Source organism: Uranotaenia lowii, chromosome 1 (assembly GCF_029784155.1).
Source record: "Uranotaenia lowii strain MFRU-FL chromosome 1, ASM2978415v1, whole genome shotgun sequence".
In the NCBI taxonomy this organism is placed as follows: domain Eukaryota; kingdom Metazoa; phylum Arthropoda; class Insecta; order Diptera; family Culicidae; genus Uranotaenia; species Uranotaenia lowii.
Genome location: NC_073691.1, coordinates 215,776,074 through 215,793,394, shown reverse-complemented (window position 1 = coordinate 215,793,394; position 17,321 = coordinate 215,776,074). Strand labels below are relative to the sequence as shown.

Below are 17,321 nucleotides of genomic sequence, written 5' to 3'. Positions count from 1 at the left end.
GGGGGGAAATCGAAAACCGGAAGCCGCTGAGACGACAAAGAGAGTTGCCGGTAGTTTCAAGCGAAACCCTAACCTCTCTCTCCGAGATGCCGCAAATAAGCTGGGTGTATCGTCTACAACCGTGCATCGAGCCAAAAAACGAGCCGGACTATCGACCAAGAAGGTAGTGACTCCAAATCGCGATGATAAACAAAATACGACGGCCAAAGCGCGATCCCAAAGGCTGTACACGACGATGCTGACGAAGTTTGACTGCGTGGTAATGGACGACGAAACCTACGTCTAAGCCGACTACAAGCAGCTTCCAGAACAGGAGTTTTATACGGAAAAAGGGAGTAGAAAGGTAGCAGATATTTTCAAGCACATGAAACTGTCAAAGTTCGCGAAGAAATATCTGGTTTGGCAAGCCATCTGTACCTGTGGCTTGAAAAGCAGCATTTTCATAGCTTCCGGGACTGTCAACCGAGAAATTTACGTGAAAGAGTGTTTGAATAAACGTCTGCTGCCTTTCCTGAAGAAACACGGTTGTTCCGTACTGTTTTGGCCGGATTTGGCATCTTGCCATTACGGTAAAAAGGCCATGGAGTGGGACGCCGCCAACAACGTGCAGGTGGTTCCCAAGGACAAGAACCCTCCCAACACGCCAGAGCTCCGCCCAATTGAGAAATACTGGGCTATTGTCAAGCGGAACCTAAAGAAGATCAAAAAACTGCTAAGGACGAGCAGCAGTTCAAGGCAAACTGGCTTTCTGCGGCGAAGAAGGTGGACAAGGTAGCTGTACAAAATCTGATGGTAGGGGTTAATCGTAAAGCCCGGCAATTCGGATTTGGAAAAGTGGAAGCCTAACTGAATATTTTTCCTGAATTTTATACTAATTAAACTTGGAAAAGAAATTTAATTTGATTTTTTAAATGAACGATTTCACCGATTTACACGCGTTTTCCCTTGACCAAATTTTGACCGATCACTTTTTATAGCGTGGATGTTATCAACTGATGAGTTGGCATCGTGGTAAGATACCGGACTGTAAACTCGGAGGAATGGAGTTTAAATCTCAGTCGGAGAAGTTAACCGCTGCCTGCGGAATATCATCCGCGCTTGGTGGCCTGGCAACTGGATCTCGAATGAGGAACTACATCGCCGTTGTCATCAAAAGGTGCTAGAAATCGAGATTCGGGAACGTAAGTGGAGATGGATTGGGCACACGCTGCGAAGAGATGAAAACGAGATTTGCAGAGAGGCGCTAGATTGGAATCCAGAAGGTCATCGAAGAAGAGGCAGGCCCAGAAACTCATGGCGGCGAAGCCTAGCCGCTGAAATCCGAACTGTCGACGAGAATCTTGACTGGGACCAAGTGAAGACGCTGGCTCCGGATCGTCAACAGTGGAGGTCTTTTACCACGACCCTATGCACCGGAGGATCGGCGCGGGATCATTAAGTAAGTAAGTAAGAAATTTTTTTTAACGTTTTACTCAAATTGCTTAAAATTGTTTATTTTGCGTTATGTGGGAAAATCGAATCGTTGCAATCTTGTCATTGTAGGTATATCGCCTCCACTTTTGTAGCTATATGCTTTTTTAGTAAGTTTAATACAATCTTTTCATCTGGTATAATTGTTTGAATAATTCTATTGTTCCTTCGATATACCTTCTTAAATGTTTGCTGGGTAGTTATTTTCATACAAAATTTTCAAAAATTACAAAAGAGTACAATACACCTAATCATACTTTTTGCCACCTCATTGTATGGAACTGCCCCATAGTGGAACCGTCCGAATCGAGGATTAAAACAGCTGGATATTTAGCACCAGAGCGTTCCGATTGTTTGACAAGAAAAAGCCCCAAACTCACAAACAACTATCGCGACGTCACTTCACTTTTTCGTGGTTTAGGATTCAAAAGCACTGGACTCAAGTCGAAAACGATCAATTCCTCCACAAACCACAAATATCGAATTTATATTCCGGGACCTAAAATTTGCGACGAAAAAATATTAAACACCCGTCAACGATCACCGACTACCAAGTTTCTCAAAACCACTAGGTGCATTAGAGCAAGTTCACTCGTGTTGGGAAAAAGTGGTAGAAATTTTGACATTAGCACATTTTGAAAATTTTTGCCATGCAAAAGTGTTTTGAAGATCTTCGGGCGTTGTATTTTTCCACAGCAATGTTTTTATTTCAGCCGTATGTATTAGAAATATTACTATTTTTACATCAGAACATGCCAAAACACAACACGTGTTGTAAAAAAAAAAAATTGAGGGCGATCTATCTTGAAAATGTTTTTGCATGGCAAAATTTTCAAAATTTGCTGAAAGTGTCGAAATTTCTACCACTTTTTCTCAACACCAGTGAACTTGCTGAAGTCTTTTTGTCATCATTGGATTATTATGATGTGATTGTTTGTAAATCTTTATTCAACGACCTACAAGTTAGATATAAAGCATTAACACAAGATTTTTGCAATAAAGCTATATAAAGAAGAAAGGAAATGTCTTATTGGCTTTAGGTGGCTTTAGTTAGTTCAATTATTCTTTTTTCAGTTATCTTTTTTCAATTAAAAATTCAATTCATTCTCTTTTTTTCGAATAATTGTTATATTTTCACACCGTGTAAGCACACTCAGAGGCACTGGTGATACTCTTGCAATTGATGACTTTCCATTCGAAAGGGAAACAGTCGAGGACTTGGGAGCTTGCCAATAGATATTTTGAAAGGTGGTGACCCTCCACATGGGGCCATTCGGAAAAAGAGGAAAAAACGGGTAAACATTAAAAAGAGCGTTGGAAATTCGTTCGATGACAACAAACGACGACACAGCTTGGTTCATATTTTTTATTCTCACCAAGCATTATAGCGCCATAATCAACATATCACCCCAGTCGCCGTCATAAAAAAACGCTTCATCGAAGTCCAAGGTTAGCGGTTTGAGTTATGGCTTTTGGTTTAAAACAGAGAAAAATTCCGGGCTGAACACGCAGTAAAAGATGTGTCCCAGCAATTTCCTAATTTTGATATAAAGGCACTTTCTGTTGAGAATATGTCATTTTGTTTCTTTTCTAAAATAGTTGATTAGTTGATGGAGCACGAATGAAGTGAATGTTAAGAGGAAATTTCAATCTTCAACGTGCCTCGGTTATCAATTCCAATCGGTTTTAGGTACCACAACGCCAATCATGGGAAGGCTGAACCTATTAAGAAGAAAATAGAACTGCACTCCAACTTATGTATGTTGACCTTGTTTTAATGGCACGGAAAACATGGTTTATTTCTAACGGCAATCCCATCCCCCAATCTAATGCATGTAGCAGAAGTCCAACACGGTGTACAAATGGTTGAAAGTGCACGAGTACCAGAGTAAGTATATCGGATAACATGTCACTTTACTATTGTGTGACCTTCCTCCATCCATGTTTGCCACAATGAAAGGAAGAGACTGTGGTAATACTTCTGGGAAATGATGTTGCTGCATAGCGTTAGAAGAAAATGGTTCGACCAGAGTGCAATTTACTGTTTGAAAATCAATAGCGCTTTCCCGAAAGGCTTTATGGCTTTTCAAATTCGATTGAAGGATTGTTTCTGAGTGGGTGTTCGATGGCTTGCAGCGGATAGATTGCTAGGAATTTTGTTGATATGATACCAAGTGAGAAGACAAATCACTCTGATGATATTTAGATATATCCTTGGAAAACCTCAGAAAAGCCTCTACCAAAGTATGTTCTTCAACACAAAATATAACTTAGTGTTCACCGGAATTCTGAATCAACAGCGCAGCAAAGTTGATTCTTTGAGCTGGATAGTGAAATACAGTATTCGTCAGATTTCTGGATCAACAACCCCAAACAGCAGAGCAAATTTACAATCAGTGACTTCAAAATTGGTCCTTCGAGCCGGATAATGAAAATTTGAAGCGGGAGAAAAGAAGTTTAATGTTCTTACTTCTGATCAGCTTTGTGTCACAAAAAGTGTCAACCCATAAGGTAATTAATCTCAATTTTCGTTGATAACTGTCGTCGAAAAAATATCAGAAGTTCTGATTCAGCACATTGATTTAACTTTTTGGTAATTTTGACGCCTGTCGGTTTATGCATTCATTTATTTGTGCATCCTAGCGGAATGGCGATTGACGAATGAGATTTTAATTGACTTTTGACACACCGGAAGAGTTTGGACGCAATCGTGCATCCTTTGCCCATTTTCCTCTCCCCATAAAGAAGGAGGGAGAGAATTCCATTACAACGTACCTACCGAAGGCTTCGAGTTTCGCGGATTGAGCGAGCGAAGGTAAAAATCAATGTTCATTAAAATTTCAAAATTGCTTTTTTTCTGGGCGCCTTTCTAACGCCAGCTTCCCGATTTGGTGCTTGTGGCCGTCCCTTTTGCAATGGTGGCGCGTTTGGGTCGGATTTGCTCAGGTATGTACGGCAGCTGCTGATGGATCATCACCGTTCTTGTGTTGTGTTTTTTTTTGCGTAACGTTCTGCAGTTGGAAGCTGACGTCGACGAAAATCTTTTTTTTCCAGAAATGATACCGAATCAGAAAGCAATCAGTGCGTTGAGGTTAATTTTAGTTTTGTTTTTGAAACACGGATGTGTTACGATGAAGTCTAAAAAAATCGTTGTTATACTTAGTTAATAATGATTTATCTATTTAAATTTATCTATATCCATCTCTGTCAACAAAGGTCTATTTTCAAATTTAATCTGCATTCGAACTCGAATGATTAAAATGTCACAACAACATGACACAACTCATAACGGATCGGTTGAATGTCATTCGGTTTGACTTTTTCACTTCCAATAACATATTTAACAGCCTTTCTCCACATCCTTTCAGTTGATGTACAAATACATAGCCGGTGCTTGATATTATCTGCTCAAGCTCGAAAAGACTGAAGCTGAGCTTGGGTGAGACATCTAGGGCGTGTTGTTGCTGCAAGAAATGAATACCCAAGATGCCTTATTTCTAACAGAAAAAATTTAAATTATCATAACTGAATGCTAGGGGAGATGAGGGCATAATGGCCACCTTAAGGAAAACGGTTATTTAACCATAGAAAATAGCTATAATATGGAGGTTACATTATTGTTTCGTGTTCAGACACTTGACAAGCCTATTCCCTAACGGGCTGAAACGTGAAAAACTAGAAGAAAACTGTCACTGTGGAGGCATAATGAGAACCCCCCCTGAGGCAGTATGAGCACAATTAATCAGGGCAAGATGTGCGTTTTCTGCCGGGGAATCTAGCAGCGAATTCAATTCGATGAAGTCAGGTGAGTCGTAGATTCATCAAACAAAGCAATAACAAAATAATCTAGGTCTGTTTGTAGAATACAAACAATTCACGCATGCTCATAAATTATGTGCTTTGTTCGGAGGATGATGCTACTAGCCGTATAATGTAACAATAAAAAAAATCGATCATGAATTGTAAATGGAAAAAAATCACCTCGAACAGAAATCTAACGCTAGTCTTTTGATTACCTCTCCGACACCTTAAATCGTCGGATGAAAACTAGTCAAGGTGTGGCGCTATAAATCAATTTTAATTCGCTGCTAGATTCTACGGCAGAAAATGCTCATTATGCCTCGATAATATGGTGCTCTATATGCCCCTAGTCAACAAATTTAAGTAAAAACGTGTTTTAAAATTGATAAAAGTGAAAAATCAAAAATTTTATGATGGTAAAAATTGAGAAACAATGTGTACATCATGTTGCAGTGCGTACATTATAGACCAAGGTTATTTTAAGATCATAAGAGCTTATTTCGTGGTGTTCAAAAATTATAATATTTTCGTCACTTGAGAACCAAGCCAGTTTTTTTTTAAATATCTCTGTAAAGATGATAAGGAGATTCCTTTTTTTGTGAAAAATTAATACTATAGGAAGTACGAAACAAATCCTCATGAAAATTTATTTAAGAAAATACGTACTTTCTTAGAAAAGAGTTGTGCTCATCATGCCCTGGGTGCTCGTTATGCCCTCATCTCCCCTATTTCATTTTTTTGAATTTTGATCACTTCTGAAAAATGAAATGAAAAGATAACCGTTCAATCAGCCAACTTTTGAAAATCATACTGTGCAGGCTCAAATTGCCAATATTCTTGCCAGATGTATGTACTGTGACAATTAAAAAGTTTGGATCAGTTCACAAGCTGTAAACATATGAGTGAAATTTTTGGTCAAAAACCGACTAAATCTCTAAAAGTTAATTTTTACCCAAATTTTTTTTCGAGATAAAACCAGATCTCGACGTTTTATGCATTTTTAAGTTATTTGGTATGAAAAATAAAATTTTGATTTTTCCGATTTCCATTGGTCCCCCTTTTGATGGGGAGAGTAGGCGATGCTTTTTGTCAACCGCACGCGTTTTACTGCCCGTCTGAGAAAATTTTATAAAATTTCTATATTATCTACTTAAAAGAGGCATGAAACAGCTAAAAAGTGTTCATAAAAGAGACATGAAACAGCTAAAAAGTGTTCATATGTGATGGGTGGGATAAAGTTTTAAGTTGTTAATTGGATGTTCTGTGATATTCCCGTGAAAATAAGTTTTATTTAATCAAAACAAGTTTCAAAACGGGTGCTGCGTAAGCGACATGATGAATTTGTTTTTTGCTTGGTTATAAGTTTGTGTTCTTAAAGAAAGTGCTTAATGTGAGGAGTGTTCGGAAGGTCACTCGAAAAAACTGATTTAGTGTGAAAAACTAAACAGCTTATAGAAAAATATATGCGATCAGTGCCTCGCTCGAAAACGGCGGTTTTTTTCGTCTAAAGGGTGTCGTGCAAGTGGAAAAAAGTGGAAAATTAAAATTACCTATATATTTTTATTAACATAATTTAGAATGGTGATTTGCAAAAATAAACATATGAAAGGTTCAAACTTGATTATTTATTAAAATTTGATAAGATAGTGTCCAGAAAAGGAATCCAGGAATCTGGCAAAAGCTTTCATTGACTTGGAGTATTTCGGGTTTCATTTGTTGCCGTAAGGAAAGGAAGAAGGAGTCCAAGTGGAGCCAACGTGGGTATCGTTTTCCAGATTTCTTTGTTGATTTTACGCATTTAACATACACGGACGTTTGATTTCGACAAAAGAAAAAAACTATCTTTGGTCCTGTTTAATGGAAAGGTTGAGAGCTAAGAGCACCTGTATCCGTGGTCCAAACAGCCGATTTAGACCCAAATTCCGACCCAAGCAACCGCATCCGTGTTCCATTATTACCAGTTTTATCTCAACATTTTTAGAACCGGTATAAGGAATGATCCAAAACAGATGAGATTTGGATCCAATTTGACGCAGTTCTAAATCGTTTGACAGATAATGGGACACGAATGGGGTAGCCAGTTTTTTCACTGGATTAGATCTAATGTCGTTGGTTCAATTCTTGTGTAAATTAGACCCAAGAATAGACCACGGATACAGGTGCTCTAAGGTAAAAGTTAGGCGCCCGGAAAACGAAAACGGTTTTGAGGGAAAGAGTGCTTGCTTTTCAAATGAAGTTTTCTAATTCACTGGAAGATTATCAAAGAAGCATCCCGAAGAAAAAACCGTCAAACGATAAATATTTTGGAAGTAAATAGTAAAATTAACTGTTTTTATTAATTATTTTATTTTCCATGAATCTCATTAGTCATAGAACAGCATTCTTATTTAAATATGCATTAGTATGATGTTGAGAGCAGTTTATTCATATTTCTGCCATAATTTCGCGAATCGACAGGTGCTAACATCAAATCTATCAATTGTATGTAGATTTGTTTCAGATGTCAAAGTGTGATGATGTGGATTCTCTGACTTAGCAAGCAGCTCTACACTACATGCACTTTCTACCAGGTCTAGGCTTGTGGTTTCTCTACAGTCAAACCACCTCGAATTTTGGAAGATTAAATCAAAAGTTTTCCTAAACCAATGGAAGTGATCAAAGAAATCTCTTACTGTTCGAAGTTTTTCAAATGCAGCGTGTAAAGATTTTTTTATAGTTTTCAACAAGAGAGAAACGAGGTTGAACTGTACTGAAATGGGAAGCAAACATGAAAATCCAATTATGAAGCTTAGAACAATACACACAGCTAGGATGTTTGGAACGTTAGAAGCATTTGCACTCAATGGATGAAAAATTGTGTCATTTCCATTTTCTGCTGGATAGTTTTAATAAGAAACAACAAACCGTCCAATAAATATTAAAAAAAAAAATAAAAAAAAAAGTTTAAAATACACATTTAACAATAGATTTTGCCTCATCAAATTTAAGTTATTGAAGAAACGCTAAAAAATAACTCAGTTAAAAAAAAATAATAAATCGATCCTTTACTTTGTAATGCACTACCAGACACCTCGTTCTCGTGTTTTTCACTTCAGTGAAATCAACTGAAAACGAAAAAAAAACCCAGACCAAAATCCTATTTGTATGCCACACGTTGTGGGTGGATCATATTCATCGAATTCGCAGAAAGCTAGACAAAGGCTCGGATAAACTGACAAAAAGGCTTACATTGAAGGTTGATGGAACGAAAAAATGAAACGACCGAAAAAAGCGACGGGAGGAACAAACAGTAATAAATTTGTTTGCTCGCCATCAGACACAAATTTTCAAGCTTTTTTTTCTATCGTTTTTTTTTGGTTATGTATGTCGCGGTCGAGTATCGATGGACAAGGCCAGTATATTTGAGTCATTTTTATGATTCAGGAATGTGGCGATTGTTTCGCCAATTCGAACAATTCAGTTCTCAAAATGTGCGGTCTGGCACACTGTGAATGGTATTATCGCCTGCCTGAGGTTCGAAACTATTGAAGAAACACAAGTAACTTACAAAGGATATTTCCAAGAAAATAAACACCATGAGTGTTGGAAACAAGTTGTAAGCGCTATTAATTTATGAAATTCCTGAAATCTTTGTACCTCCGCTTTAAACTATGATGGACAACGGGTATGTATTCTTTATTTGACAAACTCTTCAGAGATACCTAATGAAAGTAAAACAGTTAGACATTTGGTAAGTTTTTGTGTAATGGCCACTTCAAACATGACCCTTCAATAATTTTCGTTATTTTGATCATATTGTCATTTTTGTCATTTATATTAGTTTTGTAATTTTAGTCATCTTAGTCATTTTTTCAGCTTTTATGTTTTTATCATTTTTGTCATTTTCCTCATTTTTGCATTTTTTTTCATTTTTGTCATTTTTACCATTTTGGTAATTTTGGTAATTTTTGTCCTTTTTTACAATTTTGTCATGTTTTTTTCATTTTTGTCATTTTGCCATTTTTATGTTTTTTGACATTTTGGGCATTTTGGTTGTTTTTTTTTGTCATTTTTGTAATTTTTCCATTTTAATCTTTTTCGACATTTTTTTCATTTTTGTAGTTTTGATCATTTTTTGTAATTTTTGTCATATTTGTCATTTTGGTCATTTTGATCATTTCGTTGTTTTGTTATTTTGGTCATTTTTGTATTTTTTTTTTTTTTCATTCTTGTCGTCTTTGTCATTTTTGTCATTTTTTTCCTTTTGGTACTATTTGTCATTTTGTTCATTTTGGTCATTTTTGTTATATTTGTCATTTTTGTCATTTTTATTATTTTGGTCATTTTGGTATTTTTTGTAATTTCTGTCATTTTTGTCAGATATGTCATTTTTGTCATTTTGTCATTTTAATTTTTTTTGACATTTTTGTCAATTTTTGTCATTTTTGTCATTTTTGTCAGTTTGGTCCTTTCGATCATTTTTGTCATTTTTGTCATTTTGGTCATTTTTGTCATTTTGATCATTTTGGTCATTTTTGTCATTTTTCGTCGTTCTTGTCATTTTTGTAATTTCTATCATTTTTGACAATTTTGTAATTTTTGTCATATTTGTCATTTTTTTCAGTTTTAGTCATTCTTGTGAATTTTTATTAATTTTTGAATTTTTTTTGAAAGACCCTTCGTAATTTTGATCATATTTCCATTTTTATTAGTTTTGTCATTTTTTCAGTTATTTTTTTTAATCGTTTTTTTCATTTTTGTCATTTTTGCCGTTTTGGTAACTTTAGTCATTTTTGAAATTTTTGTCCTTTTTAACATTTTTTCAATTTTGTCATGTTTTTTTTTCATTTTAATCATGTTTTTCATTTTTATCATGTTTTTTGTCATATTAATATTTTTCATTTTTGTCGTTATGTCATTTTTATCATTTTTGACATTTTGGTCATTTTTGTCATATTTGTAATTTTGTCAATTTAATGTTTTTTGACATTTTTGTCCATGTGGTCTTTTTTGCATTTTGGTCATGTTTGTCATTTTGGTCATTTTTTGTCATATTTGTCAGTTTTGTAACTATGCCATTTTTGTCGTTTTGTTGATTTTGGTCATTTTTGATATATTTGTCATTTTTGTCATTTTTATTATTTTTGTCATTTCTGTCATTTTTACCATTTTTTCATTTTTCTTATTTCTGTCATTTCTGTCATTTTGTCATTTTTATTTTTTTTGACATTTTTGTGAATTTTGTCATTTTTGTCAGTTAGGTCATTTTTGTCATTTTTGCATTTTGGTCATTTTTGTCATTTTGGTAATTTTGGTCATTAATGTCATTATTATCATTTTTGTCATTCTTGTCATTTTTGTAATTTTTGTTTTATTTGTTTATTTTGTCATTTTGGTCATTTTTGTCATTTCTATCAATTTTAGCAATTTTGTCATTTTTGTCATTTTTGTCACATTCGTAAATTTTGTCATTTTTATCTTTTTTGACAATTTGTCAATTTGATCAATTTGGTCATTTTTGACATTTTTGCCATTTTGGTCATTTCGATCATTTCGGTCATTTCGGTCATTTTGGTCATTTTTTAAAATTAAAAATTTTTGTCATTTTTTTCATTTTGGTCATTCTATGCATTTTAATCATTTTTGTCATTTTTTGTCATTCTTGTCGTTTTTGTTATTTTTGTAATAATTGTTATTTTTGTCATTTTGGTCATACAGACCCCGTTCGTTTTTGGCAACATTCGGTTTTGGCAACATTTGATTTTGGCAACATCCGATTTTGGCACATGTGCAAAAATCGAACGGTTTTTAGAAACAAAATTACCTTTTAGTTCTCGTTATAACAAGACCAATATAATTTAGACAAACACCATGCATATTTATGTTCTGAAATGGTGATAAAATGCAACAATAAAAAAGTTTTTTTTAATAAATTTATAAAGTACTCAAAAATGACAAAAAGATGAAAAATTCAAAAAGTTCAAAAACAAATTCAAAAAAAAAGACTGAAAATGATGAAAAACAACTAAAAAATGATGGAGAATGACAAAAACAGCAAATATGTCGGATGAAAACAAACATTATAAACAAAACAATAAAGGTGCAAAATGCATCAAAAACACAATGACAAAAATAAAAAAAATAATACAAATGGTCGGGAATGAACTAAAAATAACGTTTTTGGTAATAATTATGGTTATTTTGTAGAAACAACTGTAAATAAGTTGAAAAAAAAAACCGTTCGATTTTGGCAACATTCGATTTTGGCAACACTAAATGTACGGGCGTGTTGCCAAAATCAAACGGGGTCTGTATTTATCATTTTTGTCATTTCTGTCATTTTTAGCATTTTTGTCATTTTTGATACTTCTGTCATTTTTGACATTTTTGTCATTTTGTCATTTTTATCTTTTTTAACATTTTTGTCATTTTGGTCATTTTTACAATTTTGGTCAATTTGGTCATTTTTGTTATATTTGTCATTTTTGTCATTATTAATATTTTTATCATTTCTGTCATTTTTACCATTTCTGTAATTTCTGTCATTTTTGACATTTTTGTCATTTTTGTCATTTTGTCATTTTGTTTTTTTACTTTTTTGTCAATTTTGTAATATTTTTTCATGTTTGTCAGTTCGGTAATACTTTCATTTTAGCAGTTTTGTCAATTTAGTCATTTTTGTTAATTTTTATTAACTTTTGTTATTTTTTTAAATTTTTTGGGATTTTTTCTTCTTTTTTGCCATACTTGTCATTTTTGTCATTTTCGTCTTTTTGCCATTTTTGTTATTTTTGTCATGTTTTTGAATTTTATTAGTCTTTTTCATTTCGTCATTTATTTAACTTTTGTCAATTTTTTCATAAGGATGATTTCATTTGATATTTTTAATTTCGTTATTATGTCATTTCAGGGGCGGTCCTAGAGTTGGCTCTTGGGGGGGGGGGGGGGTGATTTTCCAAAATTTTCAAAAATCAGTCAATATGTAGGAACGTCATGTCTGGTGAAAAAACGATCGTTTTGAAAAAACGAAAAAAAAGGGGTGAGGGGGGGGGGGGGGGGTTTAGGGTTCCAACTTTCAAATGAGCACAATTTTCACTGAACAAAATCAGATGTTTTTCGAAAAATATAAAATAAAAGAAGAATAATGATATCTTTTGACAAACTTTTTCAATATTTATAGAACCACCATGAAATCTGTATTATCCACTGCAAAAAATGTTTATAAAAAGAAAAATGTCATAATTTGTTTATCTGGTAGTTTGAAATTGTCACAAAATTTCAATTTTAATTGTACTGAAACAAATGAAAAAGCAACACATAAATAATAAAGAAATTGAAAAATCGTTTTTTTTTCTCCATGTAGGTACCTATTCATTATTCCAAACTCTTAAAATAATATTGATTTAAAATTAAAAAAAAAAAAGGAATGAATCCATGAAAGGTTATTTTACTAAAGAGTATTTATCAATTGCAATTGAAATAGCCAAACTTTCAGATGTAGAGTTTCAAACCTTAAACTGAATTTTAACTTAAAATTTCAAAATAATTATGTGGATGAGCTGAAAGATAAGATAAGATTTCAGCGATATAATTGGTGAAGATCTTGAAATCCAGCAGTATAAGTCAAAAGTCAGAAAAAACTCTTTCGAATGTTAGCTTGATGGATTGCCTTGTTGCCGAAAAAATAATCGAATGATAACGGGAAAGTTTTAATCCACAAGGGTAAATTAAATCATTGGGAAACAGATTTCGGAAAAATTTTGCGTCCTTATCTCGTTTTTTTTTGTCAGATTTGTTGTCAGAAAACTAATTAGTTTAGAGTTTCATCAATCAATGATAACTGATGAAGCAACTGACCTACATGAACAACAAACAATGATTTTGAATCTATATATTATTTTTTATTCATTTATTGACGCAGATTTTAGGGAAGAATGTCACTAAATGGTCAATTCCCAAAAAAAAAAACGATACAGATTTTGTTCCTTAAAAACAAAGATTTGAAAAAAATATATTTATTTTTTTTTTAAATTCTATAATTTTGTCGTCCAGAAGTCACGGTAAATTACTCAAAATCTTCAGAAAAACTGATCATGAAGCTAGAACCCTTTTTTTCTTATTTTTTTTTATATGGGAGAGTGGGGAATCATGGGCCACTTGTTTTCGTTGTTCCATAACTTCTTTATTATAAAAGATAAAATGAAAATAAAAAATGGTATGGTTTTCTACATTTTCAAGGTATCATAAGGTATTTTTTTTTAAATTTAAATAAGTTATTTTCCCCAAATTCTGACTGTTTGAAAAAAGCAATATTTTTTGGATTTTGAAAAATGGTGAGGAAACGTGGGCCACCAAATCCAAATTGACCAAATAACATGCAAAGTTTATGAGTTGACCCAAAACTGTGATTTCCTTATTCATTTCGATATTTAAAAGCAATTCCAGATGATGGAATAAAAAAGAGAGCTGTGTATGATCGCATAGATTCCAAAACCTGGCTCGCGAACGTTTTGGAAAAAAATTTTATATAGGATGGAAAAAATACTTTTCATAACTCTTCATTTGGCATAAGAAAACTTTGCAGATAGGTTAAACGTATTTTAAGTTCTGAATGTGTATAAAAACATAAAAATATAGGTGATTCAAGATGTGTGGCCCACGATTCCCCACAAGCTATAATTTGCAAATTGGTTCCGTTTGTGTGACTTATTGATGTTTCATCAAAAATTCTTCTTCCACGTGAAAGATCATGACAAAACTTAGATCATAAGCGTATTAGCATATTTTTGTTATGCACTTTAGGTTCCCCATCGATGAAATTAGCGGGTGTTTTTTTAATTATGTAAGTAAATTTTCTAACTTTTTTTAGCTCGATAAATAAAAGAAGCATATGATGCGTATTTCAGTCAACAACATATAGGAATATATGCTCACGCAAAGCGACGACGATGACAGTTGGTTTGAGATTTTTATCTCAACACACATCTGAGATATTAAAAGTGGCCCACGTTTCCCCATGGCCCACGATACCCCACTCTCCCCTACTGTAAACTTTTGTTAGAAAGTGCACACATTTTTTCAATGAATTTTAATCTTGTATTTTCAAAAATTATACCGAAAATAAGAGCAGATAGAAAAAATACAAATTTGCATTCAGTACCCTTAAATAAGTCGAAGTCAGTTTTCAAATTCTCTGCACCTCGGAAAATGTGAATTCTGTTTCCTTTTGTTATAATTGTGAATGCAGATTTTGAGTTTAGAAGATGAATTTAAATCTTATTCTCAAAATACCAATTCCTTTTTATTGAAACAGCTTTTATAAATAGTTTTTATTGCTTTTTGGCTCTAAAAACTCATAGGAAACGCAAAAATTACAAACACTGCCCAGAATTTCTTCTTTTGATTTATTGTTGCTCTGGAATCTGTTGTTTTATTAACGCATTAACTTGAATTTAGAAATCTTTGAACAGTTTTTAAATCTTAAACTGTAACTATTAAAATTTTAAATTTTCATATTCAATTTCTGTTTGGTAGTATATATTTGATTTTTTTTACGGTCATCTATTATATGCTTGACGTGATAGATTTCAAACCAAATTAAATTAAATTGGATCTTTTATTTTATTTTTGAATTTCTTAATACAGGTTAGTTTGATGTTTCATAATTCATATTTGAATGATGTAAAATCGAGGGGAAGATGAATTCGTGCAAGAGAATCTTTACTGTGATTCAAAAGCTCAATTGTTATTTTGCAATATAATTATTAATTCCTTGTAAACGCAAGTGAGAATAGTACTGCATTGGATTTTGGAATGAGTTAGACATCACTTTGTAAAGATTAAAAATTGTCAATAAACCAACTGCAAACAAAAGAAATTTATAATTGAATTTAAAATTCGTCTTAGGTTTTCATCTTGAAGTTAAGTTTTATTATAATATTTTGTTCCGATTCCTTCGGTTTTTAAGATATTTTGAACTACAAAGAAAAATCATAGTGAGGAACTTTCCGTTGCTGAATCTTCCTTAAAAATGGATTTCATGAGGCCTTAACATGTTGTATATTACGATTGAATATATTTTGTGAAATATTGGTGCCAAACAGAAAGATTAGAAGGTACCAAAGACTGTCAATTGAAGTCACACGTTTCTTAAGTGTCTACTAGAAAACTGATCACTCCAATCAATGGAGGATATGACTACAATTTAAATTTCTTACTAATAAGGCAATTAAATTTCTGAAAACTAAAGGAAATGTCCAATCTTATGATTCCATACATATGTATATAGTTTGAGTATTTTTATTGGTTTCTTCTATCTGATAGAATAAAAAAGAAACTGCATGGTAAAGGCAATCAATTTATGACTTCAGAAGACAAAAATATTCAAGTATTTCAGTGTTATAACAATATTCACCCCTTATTTGTCGTTCCATTAAAATTCAAAACATAATAAAGAATTAAGAAGCTCACATTTTGAAACAAATACAAAATTTATCACAATTTGCTCATGAAAATTTAGGCATATGAGGGATATTAGTGAAAATTAAAAAAAAAATGTACCTACATTTCATTACCTTATTAAAATATTAAATAGATAAATGGTTAGCAAATTCAAAGTCAACACCCTTAGTAATTCAACAGCTGAAGTTGATTGGTATAATTCGGTCCAGAGAATTGCAAGTAATAGCTGCTTGAGTTTGGTAGGCCGACTTTTCTTCAATTTTTAGCTCTTAAGTTATAAGCAAACTTTTCGTTGATTAAACACCCCCACGGAGTGGAAAATTTTTGAAAATTCAAATGCACATCTACTAGGGGAAGTTCTAAGTTTTTAAAGAAATTCGAGCATTTACGGGTATTTTGTAACGGTTTTTTGCCGCTTGGGGGGGGTGATCACCCCAATCACCCCCCCATAGGACCGCGCCTGTGTCATTTGGTAGTTTTTGTAATTTTTTTTTGTTTCGTCACTTTTGTCAATTTTTCCGTTTTTGTCATTATTGGCATTTTTGTCATTTAAGTTATGATTGTCATTTTTGTCATCATTGTGACTGTTGAAATTTTTGTGATTTTCGTAATTTTTTTTATTCTTTTTTTGATGACAAATATGATCAATATTGCAAGATCATATTTGTCATCACTTTTATTTTTTTTCGTTTTATCACCATTGTATTTTTTGTCACTTTCGTTATTTTTGTCATATTTGTCAGTTTTTCATTTGGTAATTTTTGTCTTTTCGTATTTTTGTCTTTATGCTTTTCATTTTTATACTTTTTGGCCTTTGATCATTTTTGTTCATTTGCTATTTCTACCATATTTGCCATTTTTAGCATTTTCGTTTTTTTGTCATTTGATCATCTCTTTCATTTTTTGTCTCTTTTTGATCATTTTTTAAATTTGGACCATTTTGATAATTTGATTATTTTTATTATTTTCATCATTTTGATCATCGTAATCGTTCTGTAATTTGATGGATTTTTGAACATTTTAGTCAGTTTCGATCAGGGTTTTACAATCGAAAAACATAAATATTGAAATTTAATGTCATTCCAAATTAGACCTGCTTCCTGTAATGACGCCACCCGGAAAGAACCGTTTGACTGTTACACAGTCGGTATCATTTTGTTATTCAAGACTTATGGAAATGAGCCAGTTAAGACTCTCTGCGCTTTATCTAGTATTTATGATGGTAGGTGTATCTCGCTAGGAAGGAGCAATGATGAAATGCAAACTTAAAAGGCTCGCCCTGCCCGAGAAGTGGGGACAAATTTGTAAGCTCTTTAAAATTCACCAGCTTCCGGAGAAAGATATAGACAGTGGTAGCTCTTATCACTACTCGGAATTTGTCACCAATTCCATATTTTTGCCCCGGCACGTTCCTCGGCAGCAAGCCAGCTGATCTGAGAATCTTCTTTGTGAAGTGTTGTGTTTTCGCTGATGGTTCTGATAATGATAAAGACGAATGATGACGGATGATTGTAGTAGAGAGCTTGCTTTCGAATGTTTTTGTTACTTAATGTTAATGGCCATAGATGAGGGTGAAATTATCATATTTTTAAATTTATGAATAGTTTCTA

At 33.0% G+C, this 17,321-nt stretch overlaps 1 protein-coding gene across 2 annotated transcripts in view; it reads right to left on the bottom strand.

Moving 5' to 3' along the window:
* The window catches only part of LOC129747744 (tubby-related protein 4), an 81,155-nt gene that overhangs the window by 14,575 nt on the left and 49,259 nt on the right, over positions 1-17,321 (bottom strand). The window lies entirely within an intron of this gene.